Here is a 25,838-nt window from a genome sequence, read left to right as displayed (position 1 = left end):
GCCTTCTTCAGATTCTGTGTCTCCCTCTCTCTCTGCCCCTCCCCCACTCACACCCTGTCTCTCTCTGTCTCTCAAAAATAAATAAACATTAAAAAAATAATAAAAATAAAGACATTATCAAAAGCCAAAATAACAAGCCTGAAATAAATATAATAAGGCACATAACTGTTTCTTTTTGATTCTTTATAATAGAAAATTGAAGGTATGTAATCTTCATTTCATTGCAATTAACTTTAGATCACCTTTAAAACCTAAAATGAATATTTTGTGGGCGGTATAATTTATTCCAATAAAGCCAACTTCATTCCCTATTTTATTTGGAGGCTGACTGGGCAGGGACCCCCTGGGAGGCAGTGCGGTATGATGGTTAAGAAAGCAGAGTTAGGTTCCCATTGCATTTTTCCCATTTATTCGCTGTGTTAGATTGCACACATTAGGTAACTTTCTAAGCCTCAGTGTTTTCATCTGGGTGGACATGATAATAAAAGAATCTGTCTCGCGGAGTTGTTGTAAGGATTAGGGAAGAATACACGTGAAGCTCTTATTTCACTGCCTTCCCAGAATAAGTCTTCAATAAATATTCGTGGTTACTCTTTTTACTGTGGAAAAGTAGAATGGTTTAGCAGAAAGCATATGAGATTTGGATAGGATATACAAGGCCTCATTCAATTACTTCCTATTTATGGAACTAAGCACATACAAAACTGTCTTCCAAGAAGGAAATCTTGGAGAGGTTGGATTCTTTATTGGAGGGGTTCTAAGGGTAAAGCCAGGATAGATCTTGAGGGATGAAAGTAGTTTGTTTCTAGGAAAGCCGTGATAATGTATAAGTTGTCATGCTAAATCTTCAACCCCAGCGAAGATATTGAACTTTTAAGCGGAAATAAAAAGTTCTCCAAAAAGTGACATAGACCAGAAAGCTGGCAGGGAGAAAAGGGGTTTTTGATTCAAACAGCTAGTGTGCACCACTGAGAATCACATCCAGTGGTACGAACCGCTCAGATGCTATGACTTGCTCCACGATCTCAACGAGCCTAGAAGGAATGCATGTCAAAAATTATAAAGGATCTGGTATTTTATCCAACTTGCAAGCTAGCAAGTTAGCGTACCACAGTTTCATGGATGCTGATAGAAGAGGCAACACTCCTGGATCAGAGATGAAGGACAGTTAATTACTCGCAGCAGTAGCAGTAGCCGGAGTATTGGCAGTTGGTTGTGCAAGTTTCTCAAACTCCAATGCCTAATTTTAAGGCTGTGCAAAAAAAAGGGGATGATAATATCTGCACACGCAGGAGGTTGCATTGTGAGAGGGAAGTCCGAGCTGAGGAAATCCAAATCTTTAATAATAGGTAGTAGATGTTTGCCTGCCCTTTTCTCCAGAGGTGGACGCGATCTTTATTATAAGGGACAATAAGCATGCCTGCCCTTCGCCCAAGAGGGAGATCCTATCTTCCAGGCTGATCACTATGCACACATTCTTGTTCAGGACGAAGGTCAGCCAGTGTCACTGCTCACAAGATATGCAGCCATGTGAGTAACCCACGGAGAATTATTGCCTAACAATGCGGCAAGATGCATATAAAAGCTTCTCAAGTCACCCATGTTGGGAAGGAAAGTGCCGCTCACAAAAATCTCTTTAGGATTGTGAAACCCATCTATCAAGGCCTCATGTTCCCTACTCTTAAGTTCCCCTTGCCTAAAGCTGGGCTGATCACTGCAGGAGCCAGCTCTAACAACGTACTAACCACCAGCTTTGCAGAGCCAGAAAACACCCCTTCTGATGTGCCAGCTGGTTTGGGGCCTGATGCTTTGCATCCTCACAGCTGCCCGGGGCGTGTTCTTTGCAGTGGGTGAGTGATTCCCTGGATAATGAAGAACGATAGGTGATTTTTTTTCACCTGAACCCCGTTCTCTATTGACACACTGTGAAAAAGCAAAAGACGGCTTATTTCAAACCCACTCTGTAACCGTCCCATTGTTGTGAGAGGAGCACAGTGTCACAGTTCTGACTGGGGGTCTCCCTGGGGAACCCTGGCTTGCCAGGCTCCCGGGACAGGGCAGCAAGAACCAGAAGAAGAGGCAAATCTCTCAATCTGCCCTGGAGCTCCTTCCATGAAAGTGAAAGTTTGCTACCCAGGGATGGTCTGGGATTCTTTTCCGGGGACCTTCTTTCAACATCAGATTTCCCAGTCCTTCCCATCAGGATCCATTCTGAGAAAGGCATCAGACATCACACAAATTTTACCTTAGTGTGGTTTAAGGTAGTCTCGGTTGTTATGGGGGCAGAGGAGACTTGATTTTTAAGCCTGTTCTTCTAATGAAGAAATAAATCACTGTCTCTAATTCAGAATAATCATAGCATTTGCCAGGTGCCAGGCACTCATACAAGTGCTTGGCATATGTTTACCCATTCTGTTAAGGTTACCTTTATGTCATAAATGAGGAGCTTCAGGTACAGAGATGTTATATAACTCCAAGGTCACACAAATAAGTGGCAGAGCTAGGATTTGAACCTAGGCAGTCCAAGGCTAAGTCTGGGCTCTTAGCCACTAACCAAGACAGCCTGTGGGATAAGAGAGTGTTACCCCCATAGTTGACAGACTCCACCCTACAGGCTGAACTTGAGTAGTGCATATTGATATGTTAATGGCTTTTAATGTGTGTATGGGAAATAAAGTTGAGTTTAGAATAGACGAAAGCTAATTCTCACTAAAAAACAAAGAAACTTCTCTTCCACTCCAGATATGAGGCAGCAAAACTCACCCACCCAAAGTGATTAGCAGAAAGATCTCCTAAAAATAAACCATGAATATGGTGGGGCTGGGATTTACTTTCTCAGATCTTTGGAACTACATTCCCTAAAACAATGACAAATTACATCTCCATCAAGCACATGGCAACTGAAGCCCAAAGCTCATAAATCATCATCAAGAGGCCAGGACGCCTTATTGCACCTGCCACACTCTCTCCTGATGGGACAGCTGCAGCACACCTGTTCTTCCCTGCTTCAAAGTCAGGAGTTATTTGAAAAGAGTTGTCCCAGATTCAGGTTTCAGGGACAATCAACCGGTGCTGATATTACCTCCTTCTGGAGCATCCTATTTACCAATTTCCAATTGTTTTTCCTTCTTTTCCTGAATGGCAATTTAAAAACCCTTCTTTGACACATTGACACCTATGCTCATCAACACCTGAAGTTAAGAAGTGACTCCAGGAAGGGGCACCTGGGTGATGGCTCAGTCGGTTAAGTGTCCGACTTCAGCTCAGGTCATGATCTCATAGTTTGTGAGTTCAAGCCCCGTGTCGGGCTCTGTGCTAACATCTCAGAGCCTAGACCCTGCTTCGGATTCTGTGTTTCCCTCTGTCTCTGCCCCTCCCCGACTTGTGCTCTATCTCTGTCTCTCAAAAATAAATAAACGTAAAAAAAAAAAAAAAAAAGAAGTGACTCCAGGTAAATAATTGAAAGCTGTGTTTCTATGTAACCATGTCATATATGCAGTTGACAACCCCCTCAAAGTGTTTACTGTCTAAAACTTGCTGGTTTGGGTTCCATTTATCATTTGTGGCCCATTTAACATTTTTATCTGGCAACAGATGGAGAACCTCATGATTGCCTAACCCCTTATCACCTCCCACAACCACACATGCACACAGATATGCACACACACAAACATCTAAAATTACAGAAACAAAGGCGTCGCATAGACAATTCAGTTTACACTGCTTATTTTATGGATAAAAAAAAAAAAAACTGAGGTCCTGAGATACATATATGTCTACTTGGTCACTGTGTTAGTTAGGCCCTTTAGTTGCAAGCAACAGAATGTTACCTCAGACTAGTTTAAGCAAAAAAGGAGAATAATTACCACATGGATACAGAAATGCCTCCAGGATCTTGAGGGAAGAAATATAAGCAGACTCAGGAAACTGACGGAATCCAAGCCCTGTCTGAAGCCTTGATTTCCCTTTCCTCTACACCTGCTGCTTCAATGTCCTTTTCTCTCTTTCTCTCTCAACCTGCTTCCTTGACTTCCCCACCTGAAGCCCAAATTCAGGGAATAAACTCACTGACCCAGCTAAGTCAGCTGCCAACTTCTCAATCAAGAACTCAAAACCCAGGAACACGGTCACATGGTAACATGACTGCTTCCACCACAACAATGTGGTTGGGAGGAAAATTCCCAGAAAATGAGCAGAGGACAAAATGTTCCATGTGAATCTAGAATTTAGAACTCCTCACTCTTGGTTGTGTTGCCTTTTCTGCTTCATCTCTTAGCCTGCTTTTTGGGTGTTTTTTTTTTCAATTTTTTTTTCACTTTTTGTTTGTTTGTTTGTTTGTTTGAGAGAGACTGAGCGCAAGCAGGGGAGGGGCAGAGAGAGAGGGAGACACAGAATCCGAAGCAGGCTCCAGGCTCTGAGCCATCAGCACAGAGCCTGATGCAAGGCAAGGCTTGAACCAACAAACACAAAATCATGACCTGAACTGAAGTCGGAAGCTCAATTCACTGATCCACCCAGGTGCCCCTCTTATCCTGTTATTTGTGAATTAATAATTCAAATATATGCAAAATCTATACTGTACTCATTCATAACTATTATTTATTGAAGACCTCCTAGATATCTTCTGTGTACTTAACAACTACATAGTTGCATTTTATTTTCATGATTGCTTGGCAAAAGAAGTAATATTAACTCCATTTTCTAGATCCACACTGAATCTCAGATAGAAAGAATGAATAAATAACAGCCAAGACCCAGAAACTAATGTTCATCAACAGATGAACGGATAAAATAGATGTGGTACAGATACACAATGGGAAATTACTCAGCCACAAGAAAAGAGGATATCCTTTCATTTGCAACAACAGTGGATGGACCATGAGCACATTATGCTAAGCAAGGTAAGTCAGAGAAAAACAAGTACCATAAGACATCATTTATATGTGGAATATAAAAAAAAGTCAAACCTTACTGTAAAAAAAGAAAGAAAACAGAGAGTAAAATGGTGGTTACTGGGAGGTGGGGTGGAGGTGGGGATAAGATGGACGGTGTTTAAGAGAACAAACTTTCAACAAGTAGTGAATAGAGATCTAATACATAATATAAAGAATATAAATAATATTGTACTATAATTGCATCATGTGGTAAATATCACTACAATGGCAACCATATTATAATACATAAATGTATCAAGGTAAATTTAAATTGTATAAACCTTCAATTTACACAATGTTACATGTCAAATTTATTCAATTTAAAAAAAAAGGTGAAAAGGAGGAAGATGGGAATGAGCGCAGGGAGAGTACATGGTAGAGGGAAATAAATGAAATCAACTCTGAGCTTGAAGAGAAGTGTACCAGGAGGCAAACTCTAAGTTCAAAACACCAAAATCACTTATCCTATACAAGAGAAAGATTGTGAGTTTCTTTTTAAGAACCCACAGGCAAGCCAGCCTCACTAAATTTAAAGGCTATCAGTTAAGGTTTCCAGGCCCCAAAATATCAATGCCATGACCAGTTATTCCACCATTTTTTATCACGATTTCATGGCAAGGGGGTCTAAAATATTCAAGGAGACTATTATAGAGGGAGTATGTGATTATTACAATCAAAAGTAAAAGTTAGAAGTTGACTGGTTATGTTGATTTTTGTATACATTTGGATTGTAGAGTAATTAAGCAGGTCAGCCCGAAAAGATGTGTAAGCAACACATTGAGCTGCATCCTATGGAGGGTGAACTGGAGAACCAGTGCTTTGCAGGCTACTGTGCTGGAGACAGATGAAGTCCTTAAGTTCCATCTCCACTAGATGTGGGGGAACTAGAACTAGGCCTGTGAGGGACTAATGGCCACTCAGTCCCAGAGAATCATGTGCCCCTCAGTGATTGTCCCTGGGCATTCTCACAGAGCAGTAACTCCCAATACCCATGAGGCAGTTTTCTGAAAGAGGCTGAGAAGAGATTAAGAATTAAATTCAGGCACATGGCACAGTATCTCATTTCCAACAGCAACTTGGGGAGGTAAATACTCTCATCTTATTTTACAGATGAAAAGCCTGAGGCTCAGAGGACTCAGATATTTGCCTGAGGTCACAGAGGGAGGAATAACACATCTGTCAGACCCTACAGGCTCTGTATGGTATCTCTTACCACCGGCAGGACAGTCCCCACACAACCTGTCCTAAGCTGGGAAGAGATAAAGAAGGGTCTCCTCATAGCCCCCTGATCCTTGTTCTCAGTTTTAGAGAGAGAGAGAGAGAGAGAGAGAGAGAGAGAGAGAAGAAGAAGAAGAAGAAGAAGAAGAAGAAGAAGAAGAAGAAGAAGAAGAAGAAGAAGAAGAAGAAGAAGAAAGCAGACACAGAACACTCTAGAAAACTACTTCCTCACCCTCTGAGACCAATCCTCTGTTCCTGGTCTTGTATTAATCACTTCCTATTCTTAATGTTCTTAAACAGAGGCCAGTCCCTCCTTTCATACCCTACCTTTCATCCTTGTGTACTTTACATACCCCTCACTTCCTCTTCTGTCAAGTCTCTCCCTTCTCTTTGGGTGTTCTCTCTCATCTCTTTGCTCCTTTGTATTTTCTTTAATTTAGCTCTTCTCAGCCCTTCCTCATTTTCTTGCCACAATAGCTCCCCTGCTGTGCTTACCTTGGGGCTCCTCCTACCCTCCATTCCCCCTCTCCCAACCAACTCCAGCCCCCCAAAGGCCTCCAGTATCAGGTGGGTTGTGCACCCTGGACCCTCACCATTTACACTCCCCCCACCCACGGCACTGGCTCCACCCTTGCCCCAGTCTGGCCTGCATGAAAGTTGATGCCTGCAAATGCTCTGTAGGGGACAAACAATAGCAACAAAAGAAAAATGGAAGAGGAAGGCGTAAATATTTATCGAGTCAAATATATTCCAGAAACACAAATGTGTATGTTTAAAAATGAACTTTAAAAATTAAGTAAAGTGCTGAGTATCGTGACACTTTTGTATCCAAATGTGTATGCCTTCGATAAAGAAATACAAGATATTAAAATTAGATTGCCACTAGGGACCTATCTTTACCCCTGTGAATTGTAGGAATTTTTATGGTTTCCATCCAAAAACAAACAAACAACTAGTAATTCTAATTCTCCAACACTTTTCTTTGAATGAACTACATTCCTTATAGATCAAATCCATAGTTCCACTGCTTTACTTTCTTTAATCAATATCTGAGTAGAAAAGAATTATATTCAGGAGAAGCAGCAGTATGAGAAATCTGATGCCCTAATTGACTTTCCGGATAAAAGTTCTGGTGCAGAGTAGACCACACCATATATATATTTTAAAGATTTATTTATTTTTGAGAGAGAGAGCGCAAGTGGGGAAGGGGCAGAAAGAAGGGGAACAGAGGATCCAAAACAGGCTCTTTGCTGACAGCAGTGAGCCTGATGTGGGGCTCGAACTCACAAACCATGAGATCATGATGTGAGCCAAAGTTGGACACTCAACCAACTAAGCCACACAGATGCCCCCAGAGCAGACCACACTATAAAAGATCATCCCATTTAAAGTGGATCTTATGGGGCGCCTGGGTGGCTCAGTCGGTTGGGTGACTGACTTCGGCTCGGGTCATGATCTCACACTCCGTGAGTTCGAGCCCCGCATCGGGCTCTGTGCTGACTGCTCAGAGCCTGGAGCCTGTTTCAGATTCTGTGTCTCCCTCTCTCTCTGACCCTCCCCCGTTCATGCTCTGTCTCTCTATGTCTCAAAAATAAATAAACGTCAAATAAAAAAAAAAATTTAAAGTGGATCTGGTACATGAAAAACCTGGGTTCCCCCGAGTAAATGAATTATTTGGTCATTCTTCACCATGCAAAGGTCACACACACACACACACACACACAAATTCTTTAAAATGTGCTGACCTTAAAGAGTTAAAGCAGTATTCAATTCACCATATACGCATTTGCATACAACTATTCCAGTCTGGGGAATAGTTCCTCTGAAAGAAGTACGCTTGTAAGCAAAGCTCAAGTCAAGAAACCCCACCCACTGATTCACAGGAAAGACAAAGAGGGGCACCTGGGTGGCCCAGTCGGTTAAGCAACCAACTTTGGCTCAGGTCATGACTCACAGTTTGTGGTTGGAGCCCCGCATCATGTTCTATGTTGACAGCTCAGAGCCTGGGGCCCGCTTCAGATTCTGTGTCTCCTCTTCCCCTCCCCTGCTCATGTTCTGTCTTTCTCTCTCTTAAAAAATAAACAATTTAAAAAAAATAATAACAATTTAAAATAAAAAAATTTTATTTAAAATAAATAATTTAAAAAAATTAAAAAAGAAAGACAAAGAGAAAATTGTTAGCTTCTTGGAACAGCCCACAAGAAAGCCAACCTTAAAAATAGTAGGATTGAGGGGCACCTGGGTGGCACAGTCGATTAAGCATCTGACTCTTGGTTTTGGCTCAGGTCATGATCTCACGGTTCATAAATTCAAGCACTGTGCTGGGCTCTGAGCTGGCAGTGTGGAGCCTGCTTGGGATTCTCTCTCCCTCTCTCTCTGCCCCTCCCCCACTTGCTCTGTCTCTGTCACTCTCAAAATAAATAACCTTTAAAAAAAAAATAGTAGAATTTAAAGGATATTGTTTGATGTCCCCAGGCCCCCAAGCACCCATCACATTACCATTCATTTCGTCACTAGATTGAGACTCAAGTTCTCAAGAAACATCAATGCTAAGTACAATTCCTCAAGTCCTTTGTTTTTAAGATTTTTGTTACAAAACTCTTTCAGATTATGATTTTTTTTTTTTAATTTGAGAGAGAGAGAGAGAGCACATGAGCCAAGAGAGGGGCAAAGGGAGAAAGAGAAAGAATCTTAAGTAGGTTGCATGATCAGTGTAGAGCCTGACATGGGGCTTGATCTCACATACCAAGAGATCATGAGCTGAGCCAAAATCAAGAGTCTGATGCTCAACAGACTGAGCCACGCAGGCACCCCTAAAATTCTGATTTAAAATTTCCCCTAAAATATGCTCATCTACCAGAGATACACCAAATTTGGCCTCTTTTTTTTTTTTTTTTTTGAAGGGTCGGTCAGTCCCCCTGCCTGAAGCTAAGGCCTTAATTATCACTTAGCAACTTCGCAAGAAACTAACAGTCAGCTGAGCACAAAAACAGAGCAGAAGGCAAGCCCTAAAATCATGGCATCAGATGAGTGGGAAGTATCCCACGAACCAACAAATTCTTTACGATATTACAGATCACCAGACCAAGCTGGAAGAACACATCCTTGAAAGCTCTGAAATTTTTGCACTGGGGGAATGAAGGTAGCAGAGGTTGAGAATTGTTTTAAAAGAGTTTACATAACTTTCAAGTGAGTGGCAATCCATTCCCTGAGAATTCTTTAGATCAGAATTCTACCATATCTTTACAATTTCTTAAATTATACATTCTCAGACAATGAATATCCAAGATGTGGCCAGAGCTGTTATGAAACACTTCAGAGCATGTGAGCATAATTTCATACTGCATTATAAGGGATTTCTATGAAATTATACGATGCATCTTTCTGAAACTTCGAGTCTACCCAAAAACACAAGTGCCCTGAAACTTATCAGTACATTCCGACTACTTGGCTTTCTTATAACAAAGCTTTCAGAAATGAAGAATATTCTTTAAGACTACTTAAATCGGCCAAAATAGACAGTCCCCAATTTAAACAAGAGAAGTTTTGTCATTAAATGGCTGACTTGGCTAAGCATAACATTCTTTTCATCACTTTGTTTTTTACCCAGTGTTTTTCTGTCTTAAAGATATTACGTCTCCTAAACTTTTCTCCAGTTTTTCTTTCCAGTGAATCCACTTAAGTCACAAAAGCTAGTCATTGGAAACAAACTTCTTCATTAGCCAATAGGCAATTAGATAGCTGGTCAAATTTTAGACTTCAGCTCTATTTTAAGGCAAAAACGATTCTTAATTCTTGCTTTGATCTAAGATCACTTGGGAAATCCAGAAGCGCTTCTTAAGGAACTTAGCTCACCGTTTTTGGCAAAGAACTCAGAAAACATGGAATAAGGATCTGACCACCCAAGGGGGACCACCTAATACATGTGTAAGAGAAGGGCAAAGGTGTATTGTCCATTTGTTCAGGCATATTCTAATGGAACTCAGGGTCCCCCAAGGATCACCACCCCATTTGGACAAATATGGTCTAAATCATTAGTATTCATCTCTCCGTTTTTCTGACACCGGTCCAACGTGCTAATAAGAAATTTCCAGCTGCCTGAGGAGTGCTCCCCGTTCATGTATTTCTGGGAGTCTCCAGAGTCTGTCTTCCATGTGCGGTTCCCACAGCACCCACAGTGCATGGCTGGCGGAGGCGGCTCTGGGAAGCACGGCACACTCCTGCTGGGGGCCACCTGGCAGACGGGACAATTGCTGCCTGCAATTGCTCCCAGCACTGCAATCCTCCCATGGAGAAGAGGCTCCCTGCCTTTGTGGCACACTCTATAGATGGGTCCCTATGCAGTAGGTCACTGAGCCCCCATGTGTCACAGATTGGCATGGCATGGCTTTTATTTACAGTTGCCCCTCTCTTCCAAGCCCAGAAGGGCTCCAGGAGCTGGGCTGTGATTCGAGTCTCATATCAACTCCATGGCTGGACTCCATCTTCCTCCTTCTCTCTGATGAGTAAGATGTTCAGATAAAATCCCCCTCCACCCCAAGGGCTGTTTCTCACAAGATCTCCTTAGCCCCCCTACAAACAGTCATCAGGTCAACTTACCTGTTGTGGATACAGCTGAGGCTCAGATGAGGTCCTTGCTGCTCAAAGCCTACCTCGACAAGGCTCCAAACGTTCCCTTGGAGGTGATCAGACACGATCTATGATGTAAAATTGTCTTGATTAGAGGAACTAAGATGTCCCACATCATAAAGAACAAAGAGGATTTGATTCAGGAAACAAAAGACCACCAGGGCAGGCAAATAAGGAAAGGCAAGGAGAACAAAAAAGGGAAAAATATAAGAAGGAAATAGAAAGCAGTGGGTTTGTGCCAGCAAAGGGCTTCCTGGTAATGTGGCTGACAAGGTTTAAAAGCAACTTTTCATTCCGGCAATAAGATGGTCATTCCCAGTTGGACCAGGCCCCAGGCTCCACTCCAAAGCACTTTGCATAAAGGGTGGGTAAATGCAACGTGACCTACTTGTGTCTGTAATCCAGGAAAGCCAGAAGAGGAATAATGACAGGGTAAAGAAAATTCATTATGCTATTTACCCCCCTCGGACTGAATGCCCCAGCTGTTTGATTTTGCTGATCCTAACAAGCTGTAGTATGGTGTTGGGGATGGCAAGAGCCTGCCAACAGTTGGACGTTTCCATGGGTTTAATTATTCTCTGATAATAACTTCTCCCTATTTCTATAAAGAACAGATGATCAACAATACCAGCCCAGGGTCCTGCATACTATGCAGGGGAAGATACAGCTTTTCCCAAACACAGTTTATGAATGTCGTATCCACATTGTGATGTACTCACTGCAAAGCTTTAATATCAATAATAACAGTCTTTCCATTACACATATTTAAATAAATGCTTTCCACGTGAAGCAAGAGTAATTATTATCAATATTTGGGTGAGCCAGAATACCGGTGACAGCTCCAGCAGCTGCATTCAGCTTTGGCTCAGTAACAAAACGCAGAAAGCTCCCCAGTGAGAAACAAGGCAGGGTTTGATGAGTTCCACTCAGCTCTTCAGTTACAGATTATTAAAAGATGAATTATAAAATTGGCACAATAATGGCCAGGCACATTCTTTCTGGCCAGCATCATTCCCAAGACTCGGATAGTCACAGAAGAATCTTTAAATCAGAGGACACTTCAGGTCTAACTCAAACAGACAGTGTTTGTAAAACTGCCACGCATCATTAGCACATTCACTTCCCTGAGCGATTGTTCAATTACTCACCACAGACAGCCACATGCGGTTGCTAATGGGACAAAGACAATACGGGATGACATAAGGGTGTGGACATTGCCATTTTCTAGTCCCTGGATAAGAATTAAGGACATGGAGGCAAGTAGACAATGCTTTCAAAGATATTTCACCAGAAGCCCTGGACCGAGAGCAGAGTTCTACGTGGTTTCCCAAGCAGACAAAGGTTTTTAGCCGCATGTTCATGGGAATTCTAGGTAGAAGTCAGCAAAATATGCTGAATCTATTAGGATGTTGACTAATTCCAGTACCACACACTAAATATTTATTCCCTTTCAGATTTCCTGTTTTAGTAAGAGTTCTCCAGATAAACAGAACCAGTAGGACAGATGGATCTAGATCTAGATATCTGTAGCCACATAAATAGATAAATAAGGTTACAGATACAATATAGATAGATATATTTATATTATGTTATATAATATAATAGATACAATGTATATATATTATATATTATATTTATTATACATAATTATATATTATATAGATACTGTATATAGAGAGAGATAGAAAGATAGATATATCTAGAGAGAAAGAGAGAGAGAGAGAGAAAGAGAAAGAGATTGAGTTTTAGGAATTAGTTCATGTAAGTCTGGGCACTGGCAATCTAGAATCTGTAGGGCAGGCCAGCAGACTATATTCAGGTAAGAGTTGATGTTTCAGACTGAAATCTGCACAGCAGGCTGGTGGGCAAGAGATTCAGGCAAGGTTTCTACGTTGTGGTCTCAGAGCAAAACCCAACTGATTAGATGAGGCCCACCCGCATTACAGAGAGTAAACTGCTTTATTCAAAGTCTACTGATTATAAATGTTTATTACATCTAAAAATTATCTTCGTAGCAACATATCAACTGGTGTTTGACCAAACAACTTGACACCATAGCCTAGCTAACTTGACATTAAAATTAACCATCACAGGGCACCTGGGTAGCTCAGCTGGTTCACCATCCAACTCTTGATTTGGGCTCAGGTCATAGTCCCAGGGTCATGGGATCGAGTCTCATGTCGGGCTCTATGCTGAGTGTGGAGTCTGCTTAGGATTCTCTCTCTCTCTCTCTCTCTCTCTCTCTCTGCCCCTCTCCCCTGCTCACATGCTCTCTTTATAAAATAAAATTAAAATTAAATAAGATAAGATAAAATAAAATAAAATAAAATAAAACCATCACATTACTTTTTCCTAAAATATAATGGCTGAAGATAGAATATGTATATTAATGAGGGTTCTCAGCATTCCACATATGTGGCTGAGTATGGCTGCCACTGTGTGTCTCACACTCACACACATCCCCCAGGACATGAAGTTAGCAGGCATCTTTCAGAGTGGACCCAGGAAGGATACATGTGCACAGGACTTCAGTGAGCTGAAGTGAGGGCTGGTGTCTCCCTCCCTGACCCTCCACCCTTTCTAGGTTGACCTTTATCTAGCACACTTGAGGGGAAGGGAGCTTTGACGGGTCCCTGTGTACCTATCACTTGACCCTCTCACTGGTCTCAAGACAACATTGGACCTCCACTTGTGATGCTTCTGGGAATCCCCCGAAGAAGGCTAAGAACATGGTTTGTCCTTAACAAGAGGCTGGCCTAGGCAGATGGGGCCAGGAGAAGAACTCTTCAGTGCTCCTTCCTTTAGTTCCTCATCTAACACACCAAGTGGTATGGGTGCAATAGACTTTACTGAAGGTTTGGAGATAGCTAGAAGATACTACAGCATAGAAATAAATTAATACTGAACACTAAGCATGATTGTTCAATGTCTGTAGGAATTTACCAAGATAAACTCTTCTTAGGGACTCCCCCTAGGATACAGCCCAATTCCAAATCTCAATTCCCTGTCTTATAGTCCATCTTTCCCTTACCCTTTGAAGACAGAGCTATTTCTTCTGTCCTTCCCAGAGTGACTCTCCATCCCCTCTCTAGGACTGATCTGCAACCATACCAAGGCAATCTGTGGTCCTCCACAGTCTCCAACAATATCTTTCCAATCCTGGGATTATTCATCCAGAATGTGTTCTGGTCAATAATCCAAGTTAGGTTATGGTATTTCAAATATAGTCACCCGTGGAGATTTCTCCACAGTGTGATGTGACACATGATCTACTATACCCCAGGTTCTTCCTTTAGTCTTCTAGGGTACTACAGATAACTTCTGGACAAAACACACACATATGATGCAGACATATACATAACAAGAACAAAAATAATTCTCTGAAGCAGTGCAGTCTAAATTTAGAAGAACAAAGAAAAATATTTTCTTCAAACAAGAAATCTGTCCAGCTTTGTCTACCCACAACAGGAAGAATAATTTATGTTTTTGTGCATAGTGATGCTAGTTCCCCTTTTCATCAGCTCCCTATTCCTGATGACTCTCGGAAGCCCAGCTAGGCCTGGGCATTGGAACATATCAGAGGACCTTTCTTAACAGCAGAATTCCTCTCCACCTGAGTAATACCCTAAGACAGTCCTTCCCAATCTTGATCATGGCACATAATAAACTCATAGTATGATAAACTCATATAGTGCAACAGGACAAATGGACTGGTACGTTTATGGCAAGAGGCTGCCCCAGGCCCCATCTGGCCTCCCAGAGTAAGAAAGGAACAGTACCTTGGCACGTACCTACTCTATACATAACACCCCCAAGGAACCCCAGCATACCTGTAGGGAAGCTCTGCCCGTGCTATGTGCATCTCCCTTGAACCAGATCAAAATTTTAGACAAAACTTCCTATCCCAATGTCATTGACAAGTGGCAGGAGAACCATATAAAGATAGATTGTCCCACCATGAGCAGTAAAGCCCCCAAAACTAGACTGAGAACCTGGGCTGTGGTTTATTAGATGCATCTATAATAACTGGCCTTCAAAACATTGAAAGAGAATCTCTCTCTGAACTCAGCTATAACAATTCCTGAGTTGACAAAATGTGGTTTGAAAAAGCTGATTGGAGAGGTTGACTACTCTTTTTATAGGGGAGAAAACAAAGTTCTTATACTCTAGAAAAATCTCCCTCTTTTTCACCTGAAAAGGTGAAGAACAACAAGAACAGAACTGTAGTCCCAACCTTCTTGATAAACATGAAAAATTCTATTACTTAAGAGTATTTGTACCCAAATCCTGGTTTTTGACTGTCATTAAAAAATAAGGACAGTGTCTTTCTTATTTTCCATTGTATCCCAGTTGCTAGGAAAATGTTTGGCACCCAGTAAATGTTCAATAAATATTTATGGAAACAATGTGCCCCACACTTTGAAGGATTGGACAACTTTTAGTACACTCATCCAAGATTTAGGGAATTGAAATTCATTCCACTTGTCAATTATAGTTTAAGGAGATTATCTAGCGGGGGGTGGGGGTGGCTTTCTTGAAATAAGATTCCAGACAGAACTCCATCTGTTGACTAATGATACAGATATTAAGAAATAAGAAGTCTCTAACAAAATTGTGAAGTCTGGCCTCCTGCCTGTGTAGAGAAGCAGTTCAAGTGCCATTATCTGCTTACACGGCAGGACATGAATCCTTCAACTCCTGTCCTTCACCTTCAGAATTTGTTGAGAAAGCAGTTACCCCCACCATGGAGCAAACAGGCGCTCATGCTGGTTAGACTATAAGACATCCTGCTGGCCAAATTCTTCTCTGAGCATTCAAAATGTTTCTAAACATATTCACTAGTTTCTTGATGAGAGTCAGTAGCTAATGCAATGCATATGGCTCAGTTAAAATAAACACAAGCACAGTTAAAAATTTATTCAAATCATCATTCTTTTTGTTGTTGTTGTTCATAATAACTGGACCAGAAAGGAGCCAAAGTTTCTATCTTTCACATCTATGACAAAACAAATTGTTTAAGCAAATACATAGCATATATAAGCAAATATATTAATAAAATTATAGGAGACCTCACTAATCCTACTGTGAAACCTAAAATTTCAAGTATCTTTATAATATTTATACATAAAAGGGTTTAGGCTTAAATTTTTTTTTAATGTTTATTTATCTTTCATAGAGAGACAGAGTGTGAATGGAGGAGGGGCAGAGAGAGGGAGACACAGAATCTGAAGCAGGCTCCAGGCTCTGAGCTGTCAGCACAGAGCCCGACGCGGGGCTTGAACTTATGAACTGCGAGATCGTGACCTGAGCCAGTGTCAGATGCTTAACCGACTGAGCTACCCAGGTGCCCCAAAAGGTTTAGGCTTTATCAAAAAGACAGTCATATATTTATTAAAGCATGCTAACCGGATTTCTCCATCAATGCTTTGTTGTAGTCTGTTACCTTTAATGATGCACTAAAAAGTGCAAAGTACGTAATCCACAGTATTTCGCTTTATAGTATCTTAATTTAGTATAAATTGGTGAGGTTTTGTTCTATGAAAACACTGAGCTTATGAACACAAATAATACTGCTTAACCAAATATATGGGATTAAAAAAAAAATAGAATGCTTCCACACCAAAACATACAACTCTTTTGCAAATACCAATTCTTGTCCTTTCTCCTTGACTATGACCAACATGTCACCCTAGAAATAGTGACTGAGTAACACAATGGAAAGAAGGCAAAATAAAGGAAATGTTTTTTTCTTATCATCTGTATTCTTATATTTGTCTAGTTTATCACTAAACTATTCACTTTCTAAAATTTAGATCCTAGGTCACAGAATCACAGAAAAGAGAGTGAGAGCCAGACCATGCCTCTGTCGGCAAAGACAAATGGGTTTTTATCTTGGTCTTAGATTCCCCAGAAGGTATTTTTTGTAATGTTATTTAAGATTCATTTCACACATACTTAATATGCATCTTCCCTGTGCAAACTCACACTTCTATTATGCTTCTAGAAATATTTCCCTTATTTGGTGACTTAAGTTGGAGGACACCTAATTAGCCACTTCTGGAACTACTCGTTTCTAAGTTTACACTTTCAAGAAGCATTTTATAACCTTCTCTGGGCCCAGCACTGGGCCTACAGGGAAAATAAGGCAGTCCTTTGCCTCAGAAACAAACTCACAATCTAGAGAAAAAAATAGACCTGTAACAAATCAAGTTAATGCCACTTAATCTGGAATACAACAGAGGTAGTTACAAAGGAGGGCCAGCCAACTCTGTCTGGGTGCTGAAGAAGGACATATGGAGAAAACAATAGTTCATCTGGTTCTCTGAAAGATAAGGAGATATTCTCTGAAGGAAATATGAGCACAAGGCATTCCAGACAGCAGGAATAGCTGTGCATGGTGAGGGAAAAACAGTGGGCAAATGATGCATAGGCCATTATCATCAGAAAACAATAGCATAGGGGATGGGTAAATGCTAGAAAGCCAAATTCAAAAAACAAATCATGAAGGATCTTATATGCCCAGGATAATTCTGCTCACTTTTATAAAAGCCAGTGTCTTTTAACCTATTTTTAAGTGACAGAAAGCTTCAATTAATTGTTGGAAACTATGACTCCTCTCCCTAGAAAACACACGACATGTATACACAATGTGTTCCCTAACCACATGGTACCTCTCCACTATCCAGACACACCATCCTTTGTCTTTTCATTGTCCTTGCATCTCCAGACTTCTTAATCCAAAGATCAGGGTCTCCCTTCAGACCTTGACACAGGAACTTGAATATGAGTGAGAAAGTCCCGAGAGATTGTCTTCACAACTCAGACTGTTTTTCCCTCCTATCTCCAGTCCTAAACTTGCCAATAAAATCTGCCTTTCCCACGTCTTCTTATTCTCTCCTGCAGCTATGCCATCGAGAAGCCTTCAAATTTTGAAACATCTCTTTCTTTTGGAAGATCTCTTTCTGCTCTGGCTCCTTCATTTTCAACTTTGGGTTGTAACAACCATGCCACCAGTATCTGTGATCACTCTCATCCAGCACAGCCCAGCCTATAACTCTGAAGATATTTAGAGTCCCTCTTGTTTCATCCCATCTACAATTAGCTTCTAGATGTAAAGATGGGCAAGCTAAAAATAGCTATGACTTTAACATTTCTTCTTTGATCTTATTTTTCTATTTTAATAATTTCTGTTACTTTATTATGGATCTTTTACACGTTCTCAAGAACCTTTTTAATAAAGAGATATAAGATTAAGGCTAAAGGCAACGAGTAATTAGCAGTTCCCACAATTTGATGTACTATGCATACATCCTACAACACACTGTCCTTCCTAACCCCAGAGTCTGATTGCTACTCTGTTATTTTTTTAAGTTTATTTATTTCTTTTGAGAGAGAGAGAGTGCACGCATGAGCAGGGGAGGGGCAGAGAGAAAGGAGAGATAGAATCCCAAGCAAGCTGAGCTGTCAGCGCAGAGCCTGATACAGGACTCCATCTCCTGAACCATGAGATCACGAGCCAAGCTGAAATCAAGAGTCAGAGGCTCAGTTGACTGAGCCACCCAGATGCCCCTGGTTGCTACTTTAAACATAACTTAGGGCTCATGACATGTTTTTTCTAAACATCTCAACCCACAATAAAAATATCAAACAGATCATTGTGTCTCCATGGGTAAACAACAAATCCTGGAGGCCTATGAACAAGTCAAGAAGGAGACATTCTCCATGTTTCCTACCCCTGCTTGCCCATGTGTGCTTCAAATATCTCCAAAAAAGTCTCAAGAAAATGTGCGAGCTGAAGTCCCAAAGACAGAGGAGTCAAACTCATGCCTGGAATAAGTATAGATATCTGTCAAAATAAATCACTGCCCCTTTAGGGTGAAAAGGGTCCAATGTGGTTAACTTATGACCGAGAGGCTGGATGGTTTCCTCAAATGATAGTCTGTGCTTCTGGCCATTGAGCATGTGCTGAAGCAGTAGCTAGATCTGCTGTGGTAACTGGGAGCCCTTATTGTTGAGCTCACACATAGTCCCCATCTCAACCACCATGACTGCTGGGATTCACAGGCTTATTCAGGCATTTTCCCTAATAATCACTGCCATCGAAGGCCAACCCTTGAATGGACTATCATGCAGCTGTATTATTTCCTCACATTCTATTTCTGAGTCAACCCGTCTGCAAACCAAGCTCAGGATTTTCCTTCTCTCAGTTGGTCAGAAGAGATTACTCCTACGTCCCTTAGGTGTAAACTGAGGGAGAGGTGCTGAATGCCTTCACAGGGAAATCTGAAGCTGGGATGACAATTCAGAGTTACTTCAAACTGAGGTGAGGGGTACAGATCTGTATATCCCCACGTAGACCAGTCTACAGAGAAGAGCTGACCTAGGAAGGAGGTGTGACCATGGATTAGGAGACTCTCCATCCAAGACAATTCCATCTGGTAACTGGGAACTATCTTCTAGCAAGAAACACTCCCAGAGGCAGACCCGAAGGAGGATCTAGGGAGCATATCACAGAATCCATTACACAGCCGGAGTTCAAATCCAGAATTTGCCAGTTTTTAGGTCTATAATTTTGTGTATTAGTCTGGGTTCTCAGTGAAGCAGATACCAAGACAGGATTAACCTACAAGAGATTTGTCAGGAGGGTAACACTAGTGTACCTAGTTTCATAGTGTTCCCACCAAATCCAAAGCCTTCCCAGGACCTCAGAATGTGACCTTCTTTGGAATTGGGTTTGTTGCAGATGTAATTAGTTAAAATGAGGTCATAGTGGAGTAGGGTGGTCCCTCAATTCAAAATAACTGGTGTCCTTTTAAGAAAAGGAGCAGAGACATGCACAGAGAGAACACGTACAAAGGCACAAACACTGAGAGAAGATGGTCACAGGACAAGAGAGGCAGACACTGAAGCTATACAGCTGCCACCCAAGGAGTACCAAAGACCGCTGGCAATGCCAGAGGCTAAAAGAAAGGCATGGGACAAGTTCTCCCCCAGAGCCTCCAGAAAGACTGGCCCTACTCACGCCTTGATTGGAGACTTCTAGACTCCAAAACCAGGGACAATAGATTTCTGTTGTGCCAAGCCACCCAGTTTGGGCACAGTAGCCATGGTAAACTAATATAGCCTGAGAGGAAAAATGGGGGAAGGAGTTGGAAAATGTTGGGAGTGATGTGAGCCTGTGGTGCCTGACTGACACTTGTGAAGAAAAGCAGACGAGAAGGAAGAGGGATGGAAGAAAGATGTTTCTGCTTGTCACAGTGAAGGGGGTGCTCAGTGTCCTGCAATGTCCAGGAAAGCCCCTGCAACAAAGAAGTATCCAGTCCAAAATGTTCGTAGTGCTGAGGTTGAGAAACTGAGCTAGAACAATACAATTAACCTTTAAGTTTCCCTGGCTGTAAAATGAGGTCATTTATTTATTGTACAGCTAGTACGTGTGAGTGAAACAAAGTCCTCATGGAGGTTATACTCTAGTGAGGACAATAATATCACCTACTTCATGAGGTGATATTATTTAGGCTTTGAAGCTTAAAGGATTAATAAATGTAAAACACTTAGAACAGTACTGGGCACATACTAAGAGCTTTTTTAAAGCAATGATTACATTACCTATTACAAAGTATGTGCTCATTAAAAAGCAACTGATAGTACTGTAAAACATAGATGAGTCAATATTTCCTAGCAGAAAGTTGGCTTCCTGAGTACCTCATGTCTCCTGTGCCTGTCATTCATCCTCAACTTCCCATGGGGACCCAGAGGCATTCCAAAGCTTCAGAGGGGTAATAAGCCCATGTTAAAGAAAACAATTAGTAGGTCTAGGTGGTGCTTTTTTTTTTTTTTTTTTCCTGAACAAGTGTAGTAGTTTCCTAATGTTCTCAAAGAGGAACAAACAAAGAAGGATACAAATATACAAGGGGGAAAATTCCTTGGCAAAGGCAGCCTAACTCTATCTCATACTAGAATTCTGAATTAATGATGCCCCTCCAGAAAGCTCAGTACCCATCTAATGGAAAAAGGTGGTAACAAGAAAAAAATCATGGTGGTCCTTTGCACAAATTTCCACCAAAGTGACAGATACGGGCATCATTTTGTACTAGGCTTAGTCAGCTGATCCTTGTTTACACATTTTTTTGGTGATTTGTTTTGCTTCGCAGGCTTAGCCACCCCTGGCTCAGGAACAAGAGAGCCCTAAACATTTCATTCTGTGCACTCTTGACTGATTCAAGGGAGAGGCTGACCTAGCAAGGCAAATCACACAGCCCAAAGGACAGAAGCTTTGATTCCACGCAGAAAAAGCTCTGACTTCAACTCTCTCCTACATTGCTTGCTAGAGAATTTGGGGAGGATGAATTGCCTGTATGTGCTCCTTGCATTCCTGCTGGCGTAAGAGGTTGTGTCCAAAATTTGATGAGGGATTGCTAAACAAGAAAACCTCACTGGAGGAAGGGGAATGCAGAACTCATTTTTCTCTAATAGAGCAGAGCTAATTAGTCAGCATCAGATTTTTAGGTAATTATGAAATCACAGAGAATCACCATTGAAATGATTTTCTGCTGCTTATATTTCTCATGGAATTGTTTCTAGACATGAAAAATGGATCCCCCTCCTATACTTGCCCAAGGGAAAAGAATGACTATTAACAAGATTTGTGTGTTTAATAAGGATTTGATTAGGATTGGTGTTCTTTCCAACTGTGACCCTGACTTGGGTCCAGAATGTAGATTTGCATTCATTGACAAAGATGAAAATGAACAATGGGCACAATGGAAAATAAGGAGAGAAGTTCCATGGATGTTTAGGGACATGGTCTGTTTCATCATGACTAATGAGTTGTAACTTCTATCTTCTCTTTTATGGCATTTAAAAAAAGGGGGGGGGGGTGCGGATTCTAACAGATTTCAGTAAGACTTTCCATACATTCTTCCTTTCCTCTCCAGGGGACAGGTATACTTTATTACCTATGGTCCCTTCCCATACTTGACTGCCCCACGATAGAATTTTAATTATTTGTTTTAAGATCCAAGAATGAAATTGTGTTCCAATGTATTGAAAGAAAAAAAGAAAGAAAGAAAGAAAAAGAGAAAGAAAAAAAAAGAAAGAATGAACCTGTCTCTCTTTTCCACTCTTAATTTTAGAAAATTTTCATCACACTTGAAATAACAGCATTCATCCTCCTTAGCTTTATGGTACAACTTTAATTTATAAATGTCAGGGATTTGTAAATCTGTTGTGTGAAACATTATACGAGAGAAATGAGTCTTTACATTGTTTTTCTTAAACAGCACAGGTTTTGCAATTAACTCCACCCTTCCTTAGAGGCATGTAAGTTAACATAGCTCAAGGCCACCTCCCTGACAATATCTCCTCAAGGGAGTTGGCTAGATCTATTTCTATACTTTAAAATGCTTTAGAGTGTTTTCTGAAATTGCAAATTTCAGTGATAAACTTCTTCTACCCTAGAACTAATAGAGCAATTTTTACAGTTATGACTATGTGAATAGAGTTTAAATGGACCCTCAGCAAAAACTTTTTGAAGATCATTTTCTTTGACAAAACATACAAATGACAGACATCCTTTTGATTCTGGCACCAAATTTCTAGTCTCCCAGTGTTTATGAATAGCACAATCGGGGATATATCAAAAAAACAACACATAGAACTTTTGATATTCTACCTTTCTTTTCATGAGAAGTCGGACAAAACTGACGTACTCTACCAAGAACATTATAAGCAACCTAGACTCAAGATTGGATGTGTTAGCAAGTTTCAACCTCTTTTCCTGTCTGATATCACACAGAACTAAACTTTTTTTGCTAGAGAATCTAGAAGAATGGTTGCAATATAAGTGGTCAAGAAAATTCCATCACAGTTTTTTTTAAAGATGGTTTATTTTAGTTATATTCTGTTATATATGCTACACATGGCACAAAAGTGAGGCAAACATATAACACGGAAAGAGAATATTACCTCGACCTCCTCAGTCTCATGTCGCTTTCCACACGCCTCTGTTAAGACGCATATGGTGTGCTATCTGTCTGCCCTATATTCCCACTAAGCTCAGCTCTGGGAGAATAGAGAGCAAGCCTTGGTCTTCTTTGTTTTCTTAGGACCTAGTTCTTAGTAAGTATTCAAACATTTATTAAGTAAATAAGAATCAGGTAGTTCACTTCTACTGTTACTTAGTAGCCAAACAAGGACTAAAACTGGAAAAACTGATAAATAAATTAATTACACATTTCTTCTCTAGTAATCAAAACAATCTCAGCCCTTCAAAACCAGGATTCCTCAAGAGAAATCAGCCCTGCAGAAAATGATTTGCATGCTCGTTTTTTTCAGTTCTCTCAAGGATGGTACATTCTTGATGCATAGAAGAGAAATTAATTAGTTCATTATATACAATAGTTCCTTAGGGCATTAGGGCTTAAGTCTCTCAAACTCTTGTTGAGAAGGGTTGGTATTGATCGCTATTGCACAAATTTAAAATATGAATATGAAAAATATTTAAATCAGTTTTCTGTCTGACCTTAGGGAAAATAATGTCATGTATTGATTAAGCCAATCTGCTAATGAGCTGGTTAAAGGTTTAGTGATTAGTGTGGTATCCAAAGCCCAGATACCCTAGAAAGCAGAGCCTGAGACAAGGATTTAAGGTATTAACACTTTATTTGGGAGATGTAAGCCCAGGGCAGGAAGGAAAAGAATGAGTCAAGAAACAACATGATGCAGGTTGCTATCTCCCTTCCCCGCACCACCCCCACACATGAGCTGGGAAGGGACACAGCAGGTCACTTGGCAGGCATGTTCACATAGCACCTGAGATTTGTCCAGAAGGACAAGGAGGAACTGTACCCCAACATGGTCCACGGAAGCTGGGATGGAGGGAGAATTTATCTATCCGGCCCCCCTCTCATTTCTCATTGGTCAAGCCTCACCCAGAGGAAGCCAATACCCACCCACTTCTTGGTTGCATCATCCAGCCCCTCTGCAGTCCCTCAAGATTCCAGATCTCACACCTGCAGAGCAGTATTTTAGTCAAGTCCAAAAATGCAGGGGCTACCAGTTGAGGGTGGGGTCCACTGACAGGAAAAAAAGAAGCAGCCATGGAAATCTAAGACTTACTACCTAAGACACAAGGCTTATGCCTCAGCGCAGCTAGATTAAACCAGGGTGAGGGGCTTAGAAAGCACTTTCTCCCTGGAGACCAGTTGTTACGGCATACATGAAGGGGCGTTCCATTATAATAAGAAAGGATCCTCCAAAGACTCTCTCTGCCTTAGATTTCATGTTCTGAGGAAGTGGCTCTGGTCCAAAACACACACTCTCCTTTTACCTTATCTTGGAGAACGCTGGGCGTTAGTCCAAGCTACTAGTTTACCATGTCTCCCAAAAGCTAAATTGCTATGTCTGGGTAGAGTTTGAGGAGACCACTCCAAGGAATTGTTTAGCTTGGGTTGTTTTCAAAAGCTTACTATTTGTACAATTCTTCAGGCAATTTGTGTTAAGACCTGGTGTCATCAGTCTTTCACCTTTATTTAGTCTTTTGGCTAATTCACCTACACTCATGAATTAAGTATTTCAACCAGCCCTATCTAATTCCAGATAAACTAAGCCAGGTAAGAGTTAGTATGATCTGTCTCTTAAAATGGGTAGGTGACCACAATTCTTAAATTCTCTGCTAGAATTTATTCTCCTACAATAAAACTGAACACTGATGAACTAGAGGTGACACAAATGTCTAGGGGCACAACACAGCTTTTCTAACAGCAGAAAACTACACTCACCGAACCTTTCTAGGCTTTGGTCCACTTCGACACTACCATTTGGAATGATATATATCATTCCTTAGGTACCCTGTGGAACAAATCTACCTGTAAATCCTGCCACTCATTTGAACAGTTAAATGTTGAGACACATCTACCCAAGTCCAATCTATCCAGATCCAACCATACACGATAAGATATCGGTAGAGACCACCAGAATTTTGTCAAGGGTTACAAGCATTTGGGATTTACCATCCAGTTTCCTTAATCTTCTGTTATAATGTTAACAGTCCCTAGAGCAATTACTCACAGTGGAAAATTTAGATTAAGAAAATACCTAAGTGTATCAAAATCCATTAGGCAAAAAAAAGTCTAAGAACATTTAGTGTTTTCAAGTTAAAGCTAAATAAACTGGAGCAGTGCATTGAACTAAGGCCCTGAGGAAGAGAAAGGCTGCTAGATCCCTTGTGTAAAGGAGCAACTCCACTCCTGAGTTCTCCCTCTGTGAAGCCATTTTTTTTGGCATCAGGCTTGCGTTTGATCCATTAGCCTTCATCCATTTGAAAGGCTCATGACATCATCTGTGCATGCTCGCAGTACTGAAGGTTCCTTTTTGTGGAACACTCTACCATGTCGCATCATTTAGCAAAAGCAGCTGGCCTCCATCTATACCCTGACTTAGTCTGAACTGTGCCTAAGAGCTGCAATCACTATGGAGACTGACTTATTACATTTCTGCTGAGATCTCTGCTGGAATGAGTGATTGATGGCCAAAGCCCTCCCCCTTGACCCATTTTTCCCAGTAGCCCCTTCTTCTATAATTCTTTCTATTTGGCTCCACTGTAACCAAAAGTTTGTGCTCATCTTAATAGAACGAAATGTATCGTGGTGAGACAAACACAAAATGTGGCCCCTGCAGTGCCAATCCTAGCCCTAAGGCCAACTGCAACTGTGGTCTTAGGCAACGTGCTAGATACAGTTTCATAGACCACAGAACATGTAGGACTGAAATCTACCAGATATAAACTAGTACAGTCACAGTGATAGTCAAAATGTTGAAATATTTTTATATTTCTTGCTAAGGAGCTGCTGCCCCAAGCTCCCTACTCCAGCTTCAACACCCAGCTGCCCTGTCTCCTCTCCCTGAATCTTTGATTCAGTAACTACCATGCAGTAACTAAAGGGGTAAACCTAGTCCGTTCTCTGCTCCAGCATTAGAGCTGGCACCCACTCTGATCCATCTTGACCCATCTGTGCCTGAGCTATACCAGTTGTTCAGTCATCTGAACAGCACCCCTGA

General features: G+C 41.1%; 1 long non-coding RNA gene across 1 annotated transcript in view; it reads right to left on the bottom strand.

Moving 5' to 3' along the window:
- LOC128316045 (uncharacterized) overlaps window positions 1-25,838 on the bottom strand; it is a 162,664-nt gene that overhangs the window by 1,124 nt on the left and 135,702 nt on the right. The window contains exon 4 of the long non-coding RNA XR_008299428.1: window positions 10,752-10,849. This is a non-coding gene — a long non-coding RNA (uncharacterized LOC128316045). The remainder of the gene's footprint in view (window positions 1-10,751; window positions 10,850-25,838) is intronic.

The sequence above is a fragment of the Acinonyx jubatus genome, chromosome B3 (genome assembly GCF_027475565.1).
Source record: "Acinonyx jubatus isolate Ajub_Pintada_27869175 chromosome B3, VMU_Ajub_asm_v1.0, whole genome shotgun sequence".
In the NCBI taxonomy this organism is placed as follows: domain Eukaryota; kingdom Metazoa; phylum Chordata; class Mammalia; order Carnivora; family Felidae; genus Acinonyx; species Acinonyx jubatus.
The sequence above is the reverse complement of the archived record's forward strand: the minus strand, read 5'-3'. Positions and strand labels throughout refer to the sequence as shown.